Source organism: Schistocerca americana, chromosome 5 (assembly GCF_021461395.2).
Source record: "Schistocerca americana isolate TAMUIC-IGC-003095 chromosome 5, iqSchAmer2.1, whole genome shotgun sequence".
NCBI classification, from domain to species: Eukaryota; Metazoa; Arthropoda; class Insecta; order Orthoptera; family Acrididae; genus Schistocerca; species Schistocerca americana.
Window position 1 is genome coordinate 636,300,585 of NC_060123.1, and position 21,201 is coordinate 636,321,785.

A 21,201-nucleotide genomic window follows, 5' to 3' on the forward strand; every position below is an offset into this window, starting at 1 on the left:
TCACCAACTTTCTCCTCCGAATGCGAAAATATTTTGTTGACACCGACCTACATAGGGAGAAACGATCATCACGATAAAATAAGGGAAATCGGAACTCGTACGGAACGATATAGGTTTTCGTTCTTTCCGCGCTATACGAGATTGGAATAATAGAGAATTGTGAAGGTGGTTCGATGAACCCTCTGCCAGGCACTTAAACGTGATTTACAGAGTATCCATGTAGATGTAGATCATTTGGCGGTGTCTTTGCATCCATTTCAATACGTCATCTTCAAGTTTTGGCAATTTTGCATTTAGTCCTCTATTTGCACGTTTAGTTTTCCTCATTTCTTTCAGCTCTTCTTCATTAGCTCGCCAATCGCAGTTGGTTTTCTCTGTTGGTGGAGGGCCGAAATGCCACTCAGCTGCTCTGTTTTGCTCTGTTTCCATGTTGTTCTGCACATGCTGTCACTTTCAATTTATTAATAATTTATTAATTAATAATTTATTAATAATTATGAATATCTTTCATGTTTTCATTATGAAACTAGCTACTAATAAAGTAATCTACTGTTATCGATAACACAAATACTTTCAGTTTAAGTTACGAATTAGCAAGCTTACGAATCCCCGCAACCAACGTTCGTCGCATCGGTGGACTGCTACAGCCAGTTGACTCCAATGTTGCAGCTAGAGACACGTTTCCTGCGGCATTGAATATTTTACGATTTTTAAGACTGCAGGGAATTTAAAATCAAACTCTGGACATATTTATATTAAATTAGAGTATAAGACCCTCTTAATTTTAGAGGCATTTTTCCGAAGAAAAATGTGCTTCTTGTAATCCGTAAAACAGCGTAATTGACGGCCACCTTACAGTATTTGAACTAAACATAACTTGTCTATTGTCTCATCAGAACTCACTTGAGCGCCCAAAAGAAAAAATCGTTACCGCTTTGCTCACTTCCATCTAATCGAACACTTCAGACATTGATAAACTGTCTGCTGCCATACTGTGTCCAACTTTTACATAAACAACATATACATGAGTAGCCATTCACACATACAAGCCAGATAACAAATCATTAATGTGTAATAACAATAATAATAATAACAATAATAATACGCCATCACCTGTAGTCCATGTGTGAGAATGTTATTTAACTGGCTATGTGTGTACACTTGACAGCAAGAAAGGTCCACTGCTGAGTGCAAGCAACATTTTAACGTAGCTGTGCGGCATGTGCTCTAAACGCCGAAACCATGTGGGGTGTAGCCGCTTGACTATACACAATGGTCACTGCAAGAGACCACCAGCGAACACTGCTCACTCTAGTAGTCAGACCAGATCTAAATTAGTACTGCGAAAACACCTTATTAGAGATGAGACCGTCCTTAATGCTTGTATATTAAACTTCATTAGTGACACTTCAGAAGTCTTATCACACCCATTACATGACATGACGAGCTTTTGTTCGTGATCTTAACTTGAACCCCACCAAACAAAGCTTGCGTGTTTGATCGAGACTCCACTAGGCACAAAGAGATGTAAAATATCAAAGTGTTCACATGTACCCGTTTACACGGCCATATGTCCGAACCTGGAAATAAATCATGAGACCTTTAGCACTGCACTGGAATTCCGAGAAGCTTATATTGCCCCTCAGAGCTAACCACAAAAGGCACGTAATAATGTGAAATGCACAAATGTGAAAAGTCATGGAGTAAAGTTGTGGTGATAGATGGGGAGTATAATCAGTACCGATATGAATTATTAATTAAGCGCAGTCAGATGTCAGATATTAAATATGTTCACAGTTGCACCATACTGGCACCTTTCACTGTGTCTTATAGCTACGAATATACATTAAATGTTTATTCTTTCTTCACCGGCAACGAGATTCCACATGTTCGGCTAGAGGTAACACAACGAATGGTTCTGTGCTGCCTGGGACTCCAACCCCGCATTTATTGTCGTTGTTGATCACACACAAAGAGAGGTCAACTGTCAAATTCTCTTCCACTAGTAGTAAGGATTGTATGAGCTGAGGGGGAGGGGGTGGGCTGGGGGTATGTATATTCAGAAGCTCACTATCGCAGACATCAATAGGCCTCATTTTTATGTCCATACGGCATGTACCGTGCAATTATTTGTAGGAGAATACTGTGGCGCTGGTATGATTCTTGAAAATTAAACTGCACAAACACATATCGTTATTATTGTGCAATACAAACATTTCAGAATATTCGCTTTCATGTAAGTAAATGTCGAGAAGTGGTGCATTCTGTAGTGAGCCCTCATTCCCTTGAAATACCGGTTGTAGAATACACTGTCTTCATTGGTTCGATGGTTGTCCAGGCGGCAACTCGTCCCTGTTTGCAGCAACTGTTCAAAGAAGTCTGCAACTTCTTCATGAGTCTTAAACCTCACATGCATAGCCCAAGCAAATTTGGCACATATATTTACAACCACTAAAATGTGCTTGAAGCTTTATTTGCTTGTGAACATTGCCTTGCACCTGCGATATCTAAATCATCCTGACCACTTATAATAATATGAATCCATGTGACTGATTTTCTTTCTGGTTTAGGGAGCTCTCACACGATCGTCTCCATAATTTTTCAATAAAGAATGTTTCTCGAATCTCCAAAATGTTTGGTATGATTTCGTTTATGTACATAGCATTCCTCATGGAGGACAATGCTGTGAGCAGCTGTAACCATTCTCTGATTTCGTTAGGGTTATTGCAGTTTATGTACTCCATTCTCTTATGTTGGATGTCGATGTCTTTACCCCCACCATGTACAGCTTCTAGTACTAGTCTAATAATACGTATTTCTTGCTGTTCTGGCTTCTTATTCGTCCATCTGTGATATAGTTCAGCCTATGCATGTATGCGTATTAATGCATACACTCGTACTTCTTTTAAGAAATACTTCCAAAACCTCGAATATTTTTAGAATATCAGATCCCCTAAACTAGGTACTCAGGAAAACTCATTCTCTCCAACATGTATCTGGTTTGGTAGCACTGTGATGGTTAGTGTATCTGGAACGGTGTATCCCTCTTCTTCATCATCCTTCTCCTCCTTCTCCTCCTCCTCCTCCTCTTCTGCTCCTCCTCTCCTATCAGCATTCCTCATGTGTGAGTGCTGTTTAAGACTTCCAGTTACTGGCCTGAGGGAGAATGATGTCACTCCAACGGTCCTAATTTTAGTAATCGTAATTTACGGCATATATATATATATATATATATATATATATATATATATATATATATATATATATATATATACTCCTGGAAATTGAAATAAGAACACCGTGAATTCATTGTCCCAGGAAGGGGAAACTTTATTGACACATTCTTGGGGTCAGATACATCACATGATCACACTGACAGAACCACAGGCACATAGACACAGGCAATAGAGCATGCACAATGTCGGCACTAGTACAGTGTATATCCACCTTTCGCAGCAATGCAGGCTGCTATTCTCCCATGGAGACGATCGTAGAGATGCTGGATGTAGTCCTGTGGAACGGCTTGCCATGCCATTTCCACCTGGCGCCTCAGTTGGACCAGCGTTCGTGCTGGACATGCAGACCGCGTGAGACGACGCTTCATCCAGTCCCAAACATGCTCAATGGGGGACAGATCCGGAGATCTTGCTGGCCAGGGTAGTTGACTTACACCTTCTAGAGCACGTTGGGTGGCACGGGATACATGCGGACGTGCATTGTCCTGTTGGAACAGCAAGTTCCCTTGCCGGTCTAGGAATGGTAGAACGATGGGTTCGATGACGGGTTGGATGTACCGTGCACTATTCAGTGTCCCCTCGACGATCACCAGTGGTGTACGGCCAGTGTAGGAGATCGCTCCCCACACCATGATGCCGGGTGTTGGCCCTGTGTGCCTCGGTCGTATGCAGTCCTGATTGTGGCGCTCACCTGCACGGCGCCTAACACGCATGCGACCATCATTGGCACCAAGGCAGAAGCGACTCTCATCGCTGAAGACGACACGTCTCCATTCGTCCCTCCATTCACGCCTGTCGCGACACCACTGGAGGCGGGCTGCACGATGTTGGGGCATGAGCGGAAGACGGCCTAACGGTGTGCGGGACCGTAGCCCAGCTTCATGGAGACGGTTGCGAATGGTCCTCGCCGATACCCCAGGAGCAACAGTGTCCCTAATTTGCTGGGAAGTGGCGGTGCGGTCCCCTACGGCACTGCGTAGGATCCTACGGTCTTGGCGTGCATCCGTGCGTCGCTGCGGTCCGGTCCCAGATCGACGGGCACGTGCACCTTCCGCCGACCACTGGCGACAACATCGATGTACTGTGGAGACCTCACGCCCCACGTGTTGAGCAATTCGGCGGTACGTCCACCCGGCCTCCCGCATGCCCACTATACGCCCTCGCTCAAAGTCCGTCAACTGCACATACGGTTCACGTCCACGCTGTCGCGGCATGCTACCAGTGTTAAAGACTGCGATGAAGCTCCGTATGCAACGGCAAACTGGCTGACACTGACGGCGGCGGTGCACAAATGCTGCGCAGCTAGCGCCATTCGACGGCCAACACCGCGGTTCCTGGTGTGTCCGCTGTGCCGTGCGTGTGATCATTGCTTGTACAGCCCTCTCGCAGTGTCCGGAGCAAGTATGGTGGGTCTGACACACCGGTGTCAATGTGTTCTTTTTTCCATTTCCAGGAGTGTATATATATGCGCTTAAGGTCGCTATTTTTGGGGAATCAGGGAACCCCTCACACCTGCATTTTCACAGTATGAGATTTCAAAGTTCTGTTGATATTTGCAATAGAGCTTTCAAGACCCTCAGTTTTTGTGTCCACATAGCCATGTACGTTTGGGCTGTGCATCACACCCTTGGAATGAGGGTATGACATCCTTGTGTATCTATCCATGCAGTTACGTATTGGTATACTATCTTTTGAACAGAAACTCCTGGATATTGCGTCTGTATGGCTGTCATTCAGTTTCCTGACTACATCAATAACCAGGAAGCCATACTATAAGTTATTCTAGTAATCCCCACATATGGCGACGAACTCATTCAACAGTACTTTCGTTCCTAGATGAGCTTGCTAACTATGCTGTAAATTCAGTTTGTCCTGTCTGAAATCGATAACAATGTTTGCATTTTCTTGAACCAACTGCTTTTGGATTGTTGAGCACGTCCAGCTCAAATAAAAGACATTGACTTCCACATGGTGGGCCAAGCACAAATATTTTTGAGTCTCATTTTGGTTCTCCACTGCAAGATCATCAGATACAGATAAGATTTTTGGCGTTAGTGTTACTGGTGGTGGAAAATCACTGCTTTTCTTGAACATCTAGTATGTTATTCCCTCAATGCCATAATAATTTCCCACAATAGCTGATACTTACACTGAAATAATGTTTTTGAAAATGTAAATACATGTTCTAAGCGGATCCCTCAGGATGGGTTAACAGTGATAGAATAATATTAGTCTTCCAACTATCACAAGGCCTGATCATTAAAACATGTATGTTATTCGAAAGTAGTGATCCATTCTTTCCCTTCTTCTTAGTACGAGGGTCTGTAAAATAAAGTTCCCAATTATTTTTCACAATGAAAAACATGTTTATTGGCACTGAATAATAGGTCTGTGGAAAGAAGACCTTTACCCATTTTTCGACACAATCACCATTGGGATCAATGCATTTTTGCATGTGGTGTACCATCTTCTGTATGTCTACATCGCAGAACTCCCCCACTGCCCAGGAAGATAGCTTAAAACCTCTGCTTTCAACAACTATCCGGTTGTGAAATGCGTCCCACCCAGATGTTTTTTCAGCTCAGGGGCCATGTCTGGGATGCAGGCAGCAGGGCGGATGTGTGACAGTGCCTACACAAATTTGTTGATGAGATTGGATGTGAGATGGACGACGTGGAGACGAGTGTCATCTTAATGGAAACGCACTCCCTTCGTTAGCTTGCCTGTCTTCTTTCTTTGGATCGAGTGACGAAGGTTCTTCAATGTTTCACAGTAGCGATCTGCATTGATTGTTGTACCGGAAGGCAGGAATTCACACAACAATAACCCCTTCCTGTTCCAAAACACGTTCGTCATCGCTTTGCCGGTAGACAGAATTTGTTTAAACTTCCACAGCTTTGACGACACTGGATGTATCCACTTCATTTCTGGTGTTGTGTAGTGGACTAACGTCTCATCCCCAGTGAGGATAGAGCTCCTTGCCATCAATTGCAAAGGCCTGAAGAAAGTCGTGTGCCATTTCCATATGTTTCTGTTTGTGATCATTCAGCCTACCATGCACAAACCTTGGAGTGCCGTAAATGGTTTGTCGAAATTTTGTCCACGCTGGCCTTGTTGGCATCAGGGATCATCTTACAGAGCTCCTGAACCATCACTCTTCGACCTTTCAGCATTGCTTCTTCCACTTTCGGAATCCTTTCGTCCAAAATTGATGGCAGTCCAGGAGTCTGTTCGTCATGGACGTGTCTTTGAATTCTCTGCTCCATTTTCACACATGCTGTACGCTAGTACACGTTTCTCCTAGACATCACATAGTTAGGAATAAATGTACTCCAGTGCAGTCTTTTTTTGCATACAAGACACTAATCACAAAGAGTAATTCGCACCTGGTATAAGATCCAAGTGGGTGCTCCATCTCTAAAGAATGTCAAGCCAAGACTAAGGGTCGCAAACAGCTCACCAGGGTGGGAAATTGGAGAGGGAGAATCAAGCTAAATTAAGTGTTGCTGGTACCCGCGTAACAGCGTTCCTCGCGACTGCAGGTCTTTGGGAACCTTATTTTATGAACAATATTCGTATCAACATCATTTCTGAGCCAGTGAGTTGCTGTGAAATCCTTCTGATGAGTATGTTTTAGCCACTCAGCCGTGGTGATGACTGCAGGTTTACTTTAGCATACAGGGTATTTCATGAAGAAAGAAAACACTTATTGCCCTTCCACATTTATTCATTTATAAATTGTTACATCCGTGGGGATAAATATACATGTATAAATATGCTTGCAGTTTGTTGCCATTAGGCATGGTTGACTATATATTTTCACACATCGATGCACAGTATGTGTCATAAAGTTGAGCGACAATTTCTTGCAACGGATTAGGAGTTTGATGCACCAGCTCCGTCAAACTAGTCTACGTTTTTTCATAGAACCTGTATGCATGCGGTTGTGAGCTTACCCATTTGCCCAGAGCATACTGAATTGCATAAGTGACATTCGTCAAGTTTATAAATGCCTGCTCATGTAGAAAAATGCATTCCTCTCCATTACAAATTTAATCGTCTCTGGGAAGTCCCCTGAGGCAACTGCATGGTCAGCTGGTATCACTGAGGGAAACTGACCGATTCCATTGAACATGGTAGTAACCTGCTTCAAAGATTCATTTAAGTGCATCCCACTCATATACAGAAACTATGACTTTGGTACATCAAGGATTTTCGAAAATCACCACTGGGTAAAACTCGCAATCCGCGATCATCCCCACACTAACACATTTGCTATCACTAATGTTTAAACTGTATGTGGCGTTATACTGCATAATTCTAATACCTGGTGGTTTTGCCCCACTCGTAGGGAGATGAAAAATAAAATGTGTGTTAAATACATACATGTATTTAATTTTCTGAATCCACTGTGACTAATACTTGCTTGCTGCTTCAATCAAGGTGGAGGAGCAGGCGAGCTGTGATGTGTTGTTCGACATCTTCTCCCTTTAAGAGTCCTACTCGCAGTTTTAAACTGTTGTTAATATACAGTAGTCACAACTGTGTATGAAACGTTTAAAAAACGAAATATATAAGAAGAAACACGCAGACAGCTCCACAGTCAGTTAATCACATGGCGCAACGAATAAGGTCACGATTTTAGGCGCTAAATGCGATAATAAGAGAGTAATGCTATTAGTCGTTAATTTAAATGCGGGTGACGAGTGTATTCTCCAAGTCTTCTGCATCAAAGCATCTTTCAACACTCTGCAGTCGACCATTTTGACGCTGTTAATGGAGAACAACGATGGCAGCACACTGCTGTCTTCAGGGAATCTGTTAAGTTAAAATGTTTTTAGATATTCTAGAACAAATTATATCAAAATATGGTTAAATGGTGGAACTAGAAGACTATGGATTCGACAAGATGGAAAGTGCTGATGCATATTAGATACTTAAATAGCAAAAATCTAAAAATATGTGTAAGGTAGATCTTGAAATTTATACAAAATTTATGGACAAGTGCTATAATTTGATGCAATGGGTTATTATCTGCTTCCTAAGGAGACAGTTCCTACTTTTTGTACTACTGCACACAAATTTCATATGCTACTGCCAGTGTTTCAGAGTGATGAGTTTATTTCCATGTATGACTATTGTGATAAGGCATTTCAGTTGGATCTAGAATGTGAGCCTGATGGCTTACCTCCTATTAAATTGTGCTGTGAAGGTTGTGAAAAATGGATTTAATAAAAATAAATGGCTTTAATACATTTCCTTCCTATAATTTTGATGTAAAATGTGCGACTGATTTAACACAACCAGCTGGTAATGGGGAACACTCCCATTCTCTTTTTGGATGTACCATACTTGTGCATCTTCCTGTTTTTGTGGCACGCTCATCCATTAAATTTTGGTTGTACAGACACAGAAAACATGTTTCTTTAACCGATATTTCTACCATACACTTTTCGGCCTTCATCCGAGAGAACTGATAGACTGATTCAGTGGGTTAACGGAAGTGCGGCAGAGTGCCTGAGCGTTCAACAACCCAAGGAGGTATGCTTGCATCCACGTGAAAGCAAGTGTTGTCGCCCTGGAAGATGGTTGTGTCCACGGCATACACAGCACGGAGATCTAGAAGAAAATGAAACACTTGGTGACTGAGACTGTTGAAATAAAATTCTTGGTTTATGTTCACATGAACCTGAATGAGTGAGCCCAGGTGACAGTACTAAAACCTCCTGCAAAACAAAGCAGAGCCAACTCTGTCCTGAACTGCTCCTTCTCCCAAAAATGGTCCCCTGAAAACAGACCTGCAAATATCTGCAAATCCTTAAGAAATTTGTCTCGCAACAGGGAAGGCCTGAAGTCGTAAAAAAGACCAGCGGCTGGCATTAGGAACACGCTGCTCACAGCTGGGCGACTCACTGGTACCGCGGGTCTGATTGGTAGGGTTGTAAACCGTTTCTCCTTAAAGTTTGAAATAGCCCTCTGCTGCTGGATGCCCAACAACTTTTCTCTCCCACAGCCGATGTATTTAGAAAGATATTTTGTTTCTCATGCCAAGCGATTTCCTTGATGTGCTAAAACAAGCATCATGACTGGGAATGAGATGGAGGCGTCATAAGAAGTATCGCGGCGTCAGTAATTTTTGGCAGCAAACCATTCCATTGGGGGAGCGATTTTTGCCCATCTATTGGGGGGAGAATGTGTGCTGAAATGTGACTGTGTGAATAGCGTGGAGAAATCCTTCCGCATATCAGTTGGTAGTTAGAACTTGCGAGGTTCCCCAAGTGGGATGCCTTTGTTGGAGAAAGTTTTGAGTGAAAATTTAGGAGGAGATTGTCTGAGGGCAGAGTAGAGTGACGATCGAAGTGCTGGCCCATTGTCAGAGATTGAGACGGAGTCCAACATTCGACTCTGTGCAAGGATGCGGTGCTGGTGGATTTGCGGATTTGGAGCACTGAGTGCGTGGTTTACTCACAATGGGTAGTTGGGTGTGGTGAGCATCTTCACTGTGCCAGTACGTTGGGAGTTTTCCAAGGTGCTTTGCCATTCTTCCTGGCATGTTCATTCGACCTGCAGCAGCAATTGTCCAGTTAATGCATTAAGCACAGCTTTACAGTTTAGTGATTCACAGTCACTGTTGGTTAAGGCGTTATCAGTCAGATAGCATTACTGTTGATACTCATAAAGGGAGGCATCATCAATTTTACCAACCTTTCATTAGTACTTACATAACTGTGATTTATAGGTGCTTCAGTTTCATATATGCTATTTATTATTGTGTTTGAATGTCATTCTTCATGCACATTTTTTGCAATAAAACCATCATCAGAATGAACAACATTTCTTATTTCAATATATAATGTACCTTGTACCCTTGATAATTTTTTTTCTTTTCTGTGGGATAATTGATGTCGTTTATCGTTTTACTGGGAATTTTCCATCCTCGGATTCACTACTAGTGCCATCCATCATTAATACGCATCTGAATATTCCATTACACAAGATTACAGTAGTGTAACTTAACCTACCACCCCAAGGCATTTTCATTAACGTGCATTACCAGGGAGTCAGGCTTTGTGCTTATCCAAAAAAATAAGAAAACAAAACAAAATCGATTAATTTTTTGAATTATATTAACAACATACTTTTTAAAGGGATACTAATGCGTAAGTGAAGTCCAGAATCTGAAAATACCTTTTAGCACCCTCTCAGCAATATCAATGGACTTACAATAGAGTGTACTATCGACTTCATTACCAACACAAAAAAATTAAAGAGTGTGGACTCAGTCCATTGTTGTTGACTTTTATTCTCAATACACTCAATATACTTTGTAAAGAGGTACTTGTTTGTAAGTAACGGCCTGAACCAGGAAATATCGAATACGACATTCATAGTTAAATTGAACTGAAAAATTTAAAAAATGTATCAAATCTGGTAGAAGAATTCATTTAAAAAATAAATAAATATTTTTTAAGATTTTAAAATATATAGTAATTGATTAGATTATAGTTTTTTCAAGAAGTGGGCATAAAGTTAGCAACCTCCCCCACCTTGTTCTTGGGATGGTAAAGGATTGTTGTGTGTCGAGGGTCTTTCTAGTGTAGAATATAACCCCAGGTAATTCCCACATTACAATACTATCATGGTATTTCGTACAGCATTAGTAACTTTTTGAAGTGCTTGTATGTGGTAGAGTGCATATACATTAATAAATAGTGGCTGAGTACCTACAAACTGTTTTTATAACTTAATAGTGGAAGGAAACATCATTTTCCATAATAGTAAATAGATGTTTAAGAGTCAATGTAGTTCATCACACAGGAGGACTATCGTTATTGTTGATTACAACTAATATCTATACACAATGTAAGTATTTCCTTCTTGAATTAAATATGCAGTTCACAGTTTCTTTCCCATTCACTCCTAAACAACGTTGTATTCAGTTTTACATCAGGCAATTCTTTAACAAATAGTTGTTGCACTCACTGTTTTGCTATGCTGACTTCTCGGACTGTGTTAGTTTCAGTGTCCTGTCGCAGTCGCCATATGTAACGATCTTCTCTTCTTGATTAGTATAATGACTATGCTCCTTGCCTTGTTTGATGAACTATATTGATTACTAAAGATCTGTTTACTATTATGGTGATTGGGGTATCTTCCATTGTTATGAACTCAATTTGTTGGGACTGAAACAATAATTACTGATACAGATATTGTAGACAAACATGTGGATACACTATGAAAAATACGGGCTTGAACATAAATGCAAATGCTAGCCATGTGTGCAGGTTGCGTTATTGTGTTCGACAACAAACGGCACTTGTGCAGTGTCCTCAATATGCTGCATGTCTCAGTTGTGGTCAGAACAATGCTTTGTGTAGTTGTGAATGCAATATGTCAGAGTTCAGTGCATTGGAACGTGTGCAAATTGTTGGTGCTCGGCCGGCCGAAGTGGCCGTGCGGTTAAAGGCGCTGCAGTCTGGAACCGCAAGACCGCTACGGTCGCAGGTTCGAATCCTGCCTCGGGCATGGATGTTTGTGATGTCCTTAGGTTAGTTAGGTTTAACTAGTTCTAAGTTCTAGGGGACTAATGACCTCAGCAGTTGAGTCCCATAGTGCTCAGAGCCATTTGAACCATTTTTTTGTTGGTGCTCATATGATGGACGCTTCTGTAACTCAGCCAGCCGAAGTGTTTGCAGTTTCAAGAGGCATTGAGTGAAAGATTTTATCGCATGCAGGGAAAGCGGTAAAACATCATCCACCAAGTCGCATTGCAGATGAAGATTTGTTAACTAATCGTGATGGATGGTCTTTGAGGATGACTGTGACAGTCATTACATCTACTCAAATGCACCATTGCAACAATAAATTCTGAGTGAATTTAATACCTCTGAAAGGATGATTCTTACCTCCACAGTATATCTTTCCAGACTGTAAGAAATCTTGAATCAAGTTTGGTTGAAAGTGACCCAGTGGTTTAGGAGCAGCTTGTCACTGGCTGCTTTGCCCAGGTACACATGTACCTCGCATGTAGGGGATAGGCAAAATAGTGTGAATAGTAATGGGAGGGTTGTGCTTCACGGTCAACAACGCAGGTAAGGCACGTGTCGCGCTGGACTGTGTGTGTTCAGTACGGACTAGGCATCAGTGCAGATTGTTTACGAGTAGTGCACACTTCGTATTTGCGTTCATAGCCCGAGGTCGACGTGCAATGAAAGACCTCACAGAGTTCCAAAGAGGGCAGATTGTGGGGGCTTGGTTAGCTGAAGCATCAGTAACCAAGACAGCCAACTTATTGAACGTTGCAAGAGCAAAACTGTTTCAACAGCCATGACAGCCTACACAACACATGAAAAGATATCATCTTGTGTACGTAGTAGCAGGCCCAAATCAAAACTAAAGGGCAGAAATCGTCGTACGCTAACAGGAAATATGTCAAAACAACACAAAACTACGGCTAGAGTGACTGCATACCGACACTGTCCGCCGAGAACTCTACAAACGAATATTTAGGGACGAGCTGCTATACCGAAACCATTCGTGACGACAAACAGCGGAAATAAGCGTAAAACATGGTGTCCGGAGCATGAAACCTGGACAGCTGATCAATGAAAACACGTCATATGGTCCGACGAGTCAACGTTTTTGTTATTTCCAACATCGGGTCAGGTTTACGTCTGGAGAACGCCAAAAGAAGCCTGCAATCCTGATTGCTTGACTCCAGCGGTAAAGCATGAAGATGGAATTGTGATGGTGTGGACACCCATATCATGGTATTCTGCTGGTCCCATCATTACTCTCAAAGGCCATGTTATAGCGATTGATTTGTGAACATTTTTGGTGATCGCGTGCACCTCATGATTGAAATGTTGTTTCCCAACAATGATGCCATATTTCAGGACGATAAAGCACCCATTCACACAGCCAGGACAGTACAATTGTGGTGTGGGGAGCACGGAACTGAACTGCAGCATCTTCCCTGGCCAGTACAGTCCCAGGACCTGAACATTATCCAATCATTGCTGGCGGTATTGGAGCGCAGACTCCGGAGCAGAGCCGGCCGAAGTGGCCGTGCGGTTAAAGGCGCTGCCGTCTGGAACCGCAAGACCGCTACGGTCGCAGGTTCGAATCCTGCCTCGGGCATGGATGTTTGTGATGTCCTTAGGTTAGTTAGGTTTAACTAGTTCTAAGTTCTAGGGCACTAATGACCTCAGCAGTTGAGTCCCATAGTGCTCAGAGCCATTTTTGAACTCTGGAGCAGATTTCCGCGTCCCTCGTCACTACAGGAGTTGGAAGAGATTCTGATCGAAGAGTGGCATAACATTCCACTGGAGACTGTACGATCGTTAAATGCCAGTATTCCAAGAAGAATCGCAGCTGTATTACCGGCCAATGGGAACCCAACCCCTTACTAACACTTTGCCGTCCGGCGACATCACATGGGTGTCGTGCGCGAAATAGCGGTCAACGGCCGGCGACACGACAGTGGTGTCGTGTGCATGGTATTGCTCAGTGGCCAGCGACACCTCAGTGGTGTAGTGAGCATAGTATGGCGCAGTGGCCGGCGACAGCACTTAAGTATCTTTTTCATTCTGTTGGTGTTTTGTTTAGGTTATAATAAGTTACACATGTCAACAAGCTTTTTGTTTTTATAAGTACTCGTGCACTTTCATCATGGCAGACGAAAGAGACGATATGATTATTTACGATAAATGCGCGGATGTCTTTTCTGACGTTCCGGACGAATTGGACGATTGGACGAATTGGACATAAAAAAATGAAAGTGAAGCAGAATCGTCGGAAGATAGTGAAATACGTCCAAGAAAAATTCGGCGAACGCTACGGTTGCCAACTGATTCGGATGAAACAGACGAAGAAGACAGACTATTGTTTACTGAGGACCAATAATAAATTTGAAGAACCTCCGGGTCCACACATATCTCCCAAAGATACACAGAGCGCCGTAGATATCGTTGAATTATATATTGCGAACGATCTATTTGGATATATTTGCAACGAAACCAACAAGTATTACAGTCAAAATTGTAATCGAGGGAAACTGGATAGAAAAAATGCCAAATTTGTCAACGTTACGGGACCCGAACTTAGAAAATTGATTGGGCTTGTTATCCTTACGGGAAATGTAAAAAAAAGCAAGGATCGATGATTACTGGTCAACGAATCCGTTGACAGACGCACCGATATTTCACAAAACGATTCGGACAAATATTATCATTTTTCCGACAACAACAATAAACTGGATAATGCCGACCGGCTTTTCAAATTGCAATTCGCAATTGAGTATTTTTCCAAAAAGTTTAAAGAAACATTTAATCTAAATCAAAAGATCGCAGTTGATGAACGAATGGTACCGCGCCGTGGACAGTTAAATTTTAAATTTTACAATCCGTCGAAAATTACGAAATATGGCATACTCGTTCGGGTACTGTGTGACTGGAGTACGGGATATATTTCCTCATTCAAGATATATTCCAGCGCTGGACAACCTTTAGCAAAAACAGTGACGGAACTATTGACACCTTCTTACGGAAAGAGACATCAACACTACGTGGATAATTATTATAACACTGTATAACTTGCAGACAAGTTACTTGAAATGAAAATTCGAGTTTGTGTAACGATACGGCAAAATAGAGGATTGCCGGGAAAATTAAAGCGCGCAAAAGTCAATGTGTCTGAAACTTGTCGTCAACGGAAAGGTGACAAGCGGCCGGCGACAAGCCAAGTAATCCGAATTAGTGCTGCCGGCGCCATGCGAATAAATTTGCACGGGAAGTCCGGACGCCAAAGTGTTAATAAACCATTTCCAAGTAAGTATAAGTGTTACCCTTATTTTGCCTATCCCCTGTATTTCTCATATATTTAATATATTTCACACTTACAGGGTGTTTCAGAAATGACCGGTATATTTGAAACGGCAATAAAAACTAAACGAGCAGCGATAGAAATACACCGTTTGTTGCAATATGCTTGGGACAACAGTACATTTTCAGGCAGACAAACTTTCGAAATTACAGTAGTTACAATTTTCAACAACAGATGGCGCTGCGGTCTGGGAAACTCTATAGTACGATATTTTCCACATATCCACCATGCGTAGCAATAATATGGCGTAGTCTCTGAATGAAATTACCCGAAACCTTTGACAGCGTGTCTGGCGGAATGGCTTCACACGCAGATGAGATGTACTGCTTCAGCTGTTCAATTGTTTCTGGATTCTGGCGGTACACCTGTTCTTTCAAGTGTCCCCACAGAAAGAAGTCACAGGGGTTCATGTCTGGCGAATAGGGAGGCCAATCCACGCCGCCTCCTGTATGTTTCGGATAGCCCAAAGCAATCACACGATCATCGAAATATTCATTCAGGAAATTAAAGACGTCGGCCGTGCGATGTGGCCGGGCACCATCTTGCATAAACCATGAGGTGTTCGCAGTGTCGTCTAAGGCAGTTTGTACCGCCACAAATTCACGAAGAATGTCCAGATAGCGTGATGCAGTAATCGCTTCGGATCTGAAAAATGGGCCAATGATTCCTTTGGAAGAAATGGCGGCCCAGACCAGTACTTTTTGAGGATGCAGGGACGATGGAACTGCAACATGGGGCTTTTCGGTTCCCCATATGCGCCAGTTCTTTTTATTGACGAAGCCGTCCAGGTAAAAATAAGCTTCGTCAGTAAACCAAATGCTGCCCACATGCATATCGCCGTCATCAATCCTGTGCATTATATCGTTAGCGAATGTCTCTCGTGCAGCAATGGTAGCGGCGCTGAGGGGTTGCCGCGTTTGAATTTTGTATGGATAGAGGTGTAAACTCTGGCGCATGAGACGATACGTTGACGTTGGCGTCATTTGGACCGCAGCTGCAACACGGCGAACGGAAACCCGAGGCCGCTGTTGGATCACCTGCTGCACTAGCTGCGCGTTGCCCTCTGTGGTTGCCGTACGCGGTCGCCCTACCTTTCCAGCACGTTCATCCGTCACGTTCCCAGTCCGTTGAAATTTTTCAAACAGATCCTTTATTGTATCGCTTTTCGGTCCTTTGGTTACATTAAACCTCCGTTGAAAACTTCGTCTTGTTGCAACAACACTGTGTTCTAGGCGGTGGAATTCCAACACCAGAAAAATCCTCTGTTCTAAGGAATAAACCATGTTGTCTACAGCACACTTGCACGTTGTGAACAGCACACGCTTACAGCAGAAAGACGACATACAGAATGGCGCACCCACAGACTGCGTTGTCTTCTATATCTTTCACATCACTTGCAGCGCTATCTGTTGTTGAAAATTGTAACTACTGTAATTTCGAAAGTTTGTCCGCCTGAAAGTGTACTATTGTCCCAAGCATATTGCAACAAACGGTGTATTTCTATCGCTGCTCGTTTAGTTTTTGTTGCCGTTTCAAATATACCGGTCATTTTTGAAACACCCTGTATTTGCACACATATTACCCCTGAATCGCTAGCGAATTTCGTCCTGCAGTTTCGTTTTTACGTAGGTCAATGTGAACCATGCATCGTACAATGACATGATTTTGCAGGTACGTTCAGTAGTATATCTGAACACTGTCTGCAAAATCTGTTGCGTATAGAATTGGTTGTAAAGAAGCAGTCAATTAAAAGATCAAGCCTCATATGGTATTTGTACTTAATGAACAGCGAAACTGTAGTAGGCGATAAGTTTCTTTCTTTTTATCATCTGGGACAGAGGGGTGGTGGGGGGGGGGGGGAGGAGGTGAGCGAGAAAGAGTTTCATGAAGATTTAAAATTATACGTAAATTTGTTTGCAAGGCACTAAGTGCTCTCATTCTCCAGTTGTTGTTGTTGTTGTTGTTGTTGTGGTCTTCAGTCTAGAGACTGGTTTGATGCAGCTCTCCATGCTACTCTATCCTGTGCAAGCTCCTTCATCTCCCAGTACCTACTGCAACCTACATCCTTCTGAATCTGCTTAGTGTATTCATCTCTTGATCTCCCTCAATGATTTTACCCTCCACGCTGCCCTCCAATACTAAATTGGAGATCCCTTGATGCCTCAGAACATGTCCTACCAACCGATCCCTTCTTTTAGTCAAGATGTGCCACAAACTCCTCTTCTCCCCAATTCTATTCAATACCTCCTCATTAGTTATGTGATCTACCAATCTAATCTTCAGCATTCTTCTGTAGCACCACATTTCGAAAGCTTCTATTCTCTTCTTGTCCAAACTATTTATCGTCCATGTTTCACTTCCATACATGACAACACTCCACGCAAATACTTTCAGGAACGACTTCCTTACACGTAAATGTATACTCGATGTTACCAAATTTCTCTTCTTCAGAAACGCTTTCCTTGCCATTGCCAGTATACATTTTATATCCTCTCTACTTCGACCATCATCAGTTATTTTGCTCCCCAAATAGCAAAACTCCTTTTGCTACTTTAAGTGTCTCATTTCCTAATCTAATTCCCTCAGCCTCACCCGACTTAATTCGACTATATTCCATTATCCTCTTTTTGCTTTTGTTGATGTTCACTTTATATCCTCCTTTCAAGACACTGTCCATTCCGTTCAGCTGCTCTTCCAAGTCCTTTGCTGTCTCTGACAGAATTACAATGTCATCGGCGAACCTCAAACTTTTTATTTCTTCTCCGTGGATTTTAATATCCACTCCGAATTTTTCTTTTGTTTCCTTTACTGCTTGGTTAATATACAGATTGAATAACACCGGGGAGAGGCTACAACCCTGTCTCACTCCCTTCCCAACCACTGCTTCCCTTTCATGTCCCTCGACTCTTATAACTGCCATCTGGTTTCTGTACAAATTGTAAATAGCCTTTCGCTCCCTGTATTTTACTCCTGCCACCTTCAGAATTTGAAAGAGAGTATTCCAGTCAGCACTGTCAAAAGCTTTCTCTAGGTCCACAAATGTTAGAAACATAGGTTTGCCTTTCCTTAATCTATTTTGTAAGATAAGTCGTAGGGTCAGTATTGCCTCACGTGTTCCAATATTTCTACGGAATCCTAACTGATCTTCCCTGAGGTCGGCTTCTACCAGTTTTTCCATTCGTCTGTAAAGAATTCGCGTTAGTATTTTGCAGCCGTGACTTATTAAAGTGATAGTTAGGTAATTTTCACATCTGTCAACACCTGCTTTCTTTGGGATTGGAATTATTATATTCTTCTTGACATTGTTGAGTACTGGATAAATATAATCTATTTTCGCGTGGTGAGCTAAAATAATTTTTCAGTCCCATTCCCACTTCTTTGAGAGATGGGTGGTTCTTACCACCGCAGCGGCTCTTTCCAGATGTTGAGTGATATGTGTACCAAGCTTGGGTGACATCGATCCAGTGGTTTAGGAAAAGACGTGGAACACGCGGTCTTACATCCACTTTTATAGTATGTATGGACTAACAGTCTGAAGACAGATGACATTCGGGAAAAGCGAGCTGAATGGGAAGTGTTATTCGAGCAGAGGGGCAGAGCTCGGCGCCACCGCCGGCAGAGTGCGGCGCACGGCGCACGGCTCGGAGGACAGCGGAACGGGACGCGCCCGAGGGCGGTCGTTAACGCGGCCCGGCTGACGGCTAATCTCGTTGGGCCGGCCTATACATATGTAAATTGAAACGGCGCTTTGTTGCACAGTGGCACGGCGAGAGCGCTTTGTTGCCTAAACGCTGTTGGCGGGGCTAAAGTTTCATTTGAAATGCGTCCGGGTCGTGACGCTCTGGTCGGGTCGCACCGCATTTGCTCCTCTCCATTTCAGGCAATGACGTTACGAAATGAGACCGCGGGCCGGCGGTTCGCTGCCAGCAAGTGGCAGAGTGGCAGAGCGGCGGTCATTCCGGTGGCGGGGTGACCGCCGGCGGCGGCAGGGGGCGCGCGCTGAAGCCTGGACCTCGGCCCGGGTAGGGCGAAGCCGTTTTAATAACTGAACTATCTGGTACAGGGCGTAGCGTTGTGCTTCTCTGTACAAGACGAACGTTCGGGACATGAATTTCTCAGCAGAGGAAGAGGCTTCCAGGCTAAGTACGAGGGGTTAGTCATCAAGTTTAAATTATCACTTCCAAAAAGTAAAACACGGGAAAGAGGAGAATAGTGCGCATTTCCAAAAACTAGTGTACAATCCGTTGCTTCTTCACGTAGACCGTATGGCTAGCACAGATTTTGTTTTTCGTTTTTCTTTAATCGAATTTTTATGTTGTTCACAAATTGCAACATCTTCTAAACTACGGGCGCTAATGAAGGCCATACTATCATGGTCTTTTCCGAAAGTACTCCTGACCGAAAGGTGATTCAGGTGGCTAGTGTCGGAGGACTTTGTTAATCGTGCCTTTTGAGTTATTGTGATGATATTTCCACAGAACTTTCATCCCCTAATACATATTTCTTTAGACGTTAAACTCAAATTTTCATAGATTTAGCTTTAAAAATGATTTAAAATAACGAAATACTTTCTACAAAATTTTCGTCCCCTGTTTCACCTCTGATGGTCCGGTGCTCTTCACATTTTTAGTCTAATTTCTCATGCAGCTAAAGTGTTGCTGAGAGTGTTGAATAGAAGGTTATATGGCAAGCTAGATAGAGGGATTGCAGACAGGCAATTCGGATTTAGAAGAAGAAAAGGAACAAGAGATGCTATTGGCCTGCTAAGAACTATAGGGGAAAGATATATGGAAAAAGGTAGAGAAATCTTTGCTGTTTTTATAGATTTAGAAAAGGCTTTTGACAGAGTTCAGTGGAACAAGGTGATGGATATTTTGAAGAGGAAAGGAGTAGATTGGAAAGAGAGCCACTGATACAGAATCTATATTTACACCAGAAAGTAAGGATAAGGATTGGAAATGAAATGTCAGAAGGAAGAAGCATTGGACGAGGTGTTAGACAAGGTTGTTGCTTTTCCCCGCTGTTGTTTAACGTATACCTTGAAGAGATTATTGCGAAAAGCTTAGATGGGAAAAGAGGAATATGTATTGGTGGAACGAGAACAGAATGTATAAGATTCGCTGATGACATGGTATTAGTGGCAGAAAGTGAGCGGACAGTGAATAATATGCTCAAAGATATGAATGAAGCTTGTGCGGAATATGGGATGCAAATAAACACAGAAAAAATAAAGAGTATGGTCATCAGTACAAGACGCAGATTGTCCAATATGAATATAGGACAATCTACCATTAGCCAAGTAAGTGAATTTAAATATCTCGGAAGCACAATAACTGAAGACTTGAGATGTCACCAGGAGGTGAAAACTCGAATTGCCATAGCGAAGGAGGCATTCAACAGAAAGAGGAGACTCTTATGAAGCAAATTAGATAATTGGCTAAGGAAAAGGCTTGGCAAATGTTTTGTCTGGAGTGTGGCACTATATGGGGCAGAAACATGGACGCTGAGACGAGAGGATGAAAAAAGGTTAGAAGCATTTGAGATGTGGATGTAAAGGAGAGTGGAGAGAATAAGCTGGATGGAAAGAGTGAGTAATGAAAGAGTATTGGAAAGGGTTGGTGAGAGAAGATGTCTGCTGAAAGTTGTAAGAGAAAGGAAAAACAACTGGTTGGGACATTCATTGAGAAGGGGGTGTTTGCTAGTGGATGGTTTGAAAGTATTGGTTCGTGGGAGAAGACTGAGAGGAAGAAGGAGATACAAGATGATAGACGATATAAAGGGAAGAGGAAATTATGCAGACCTGAAGAGGATCGCAGAAGACTGGATAGCCTGGAGAACAACCATGTGATAACCTGCCTTTAGGCAGAACACTGATGATGATGTTTCACCCCCTTAAGGATTGAATTTCGAAAAAACAGAGAAGCAAGTATTCCTCATTTCTAACAGAGAATGCAAATACATTTTTTTTTATTTGGCTTTGAAAATGTTTTCACAGTGAAATATTTTCAAAAAACTTTCATCTCCTATTTGACATCCTTAAGAGATTAATTTCCAACCACTTAATAGGTATTTTTTTTAATTT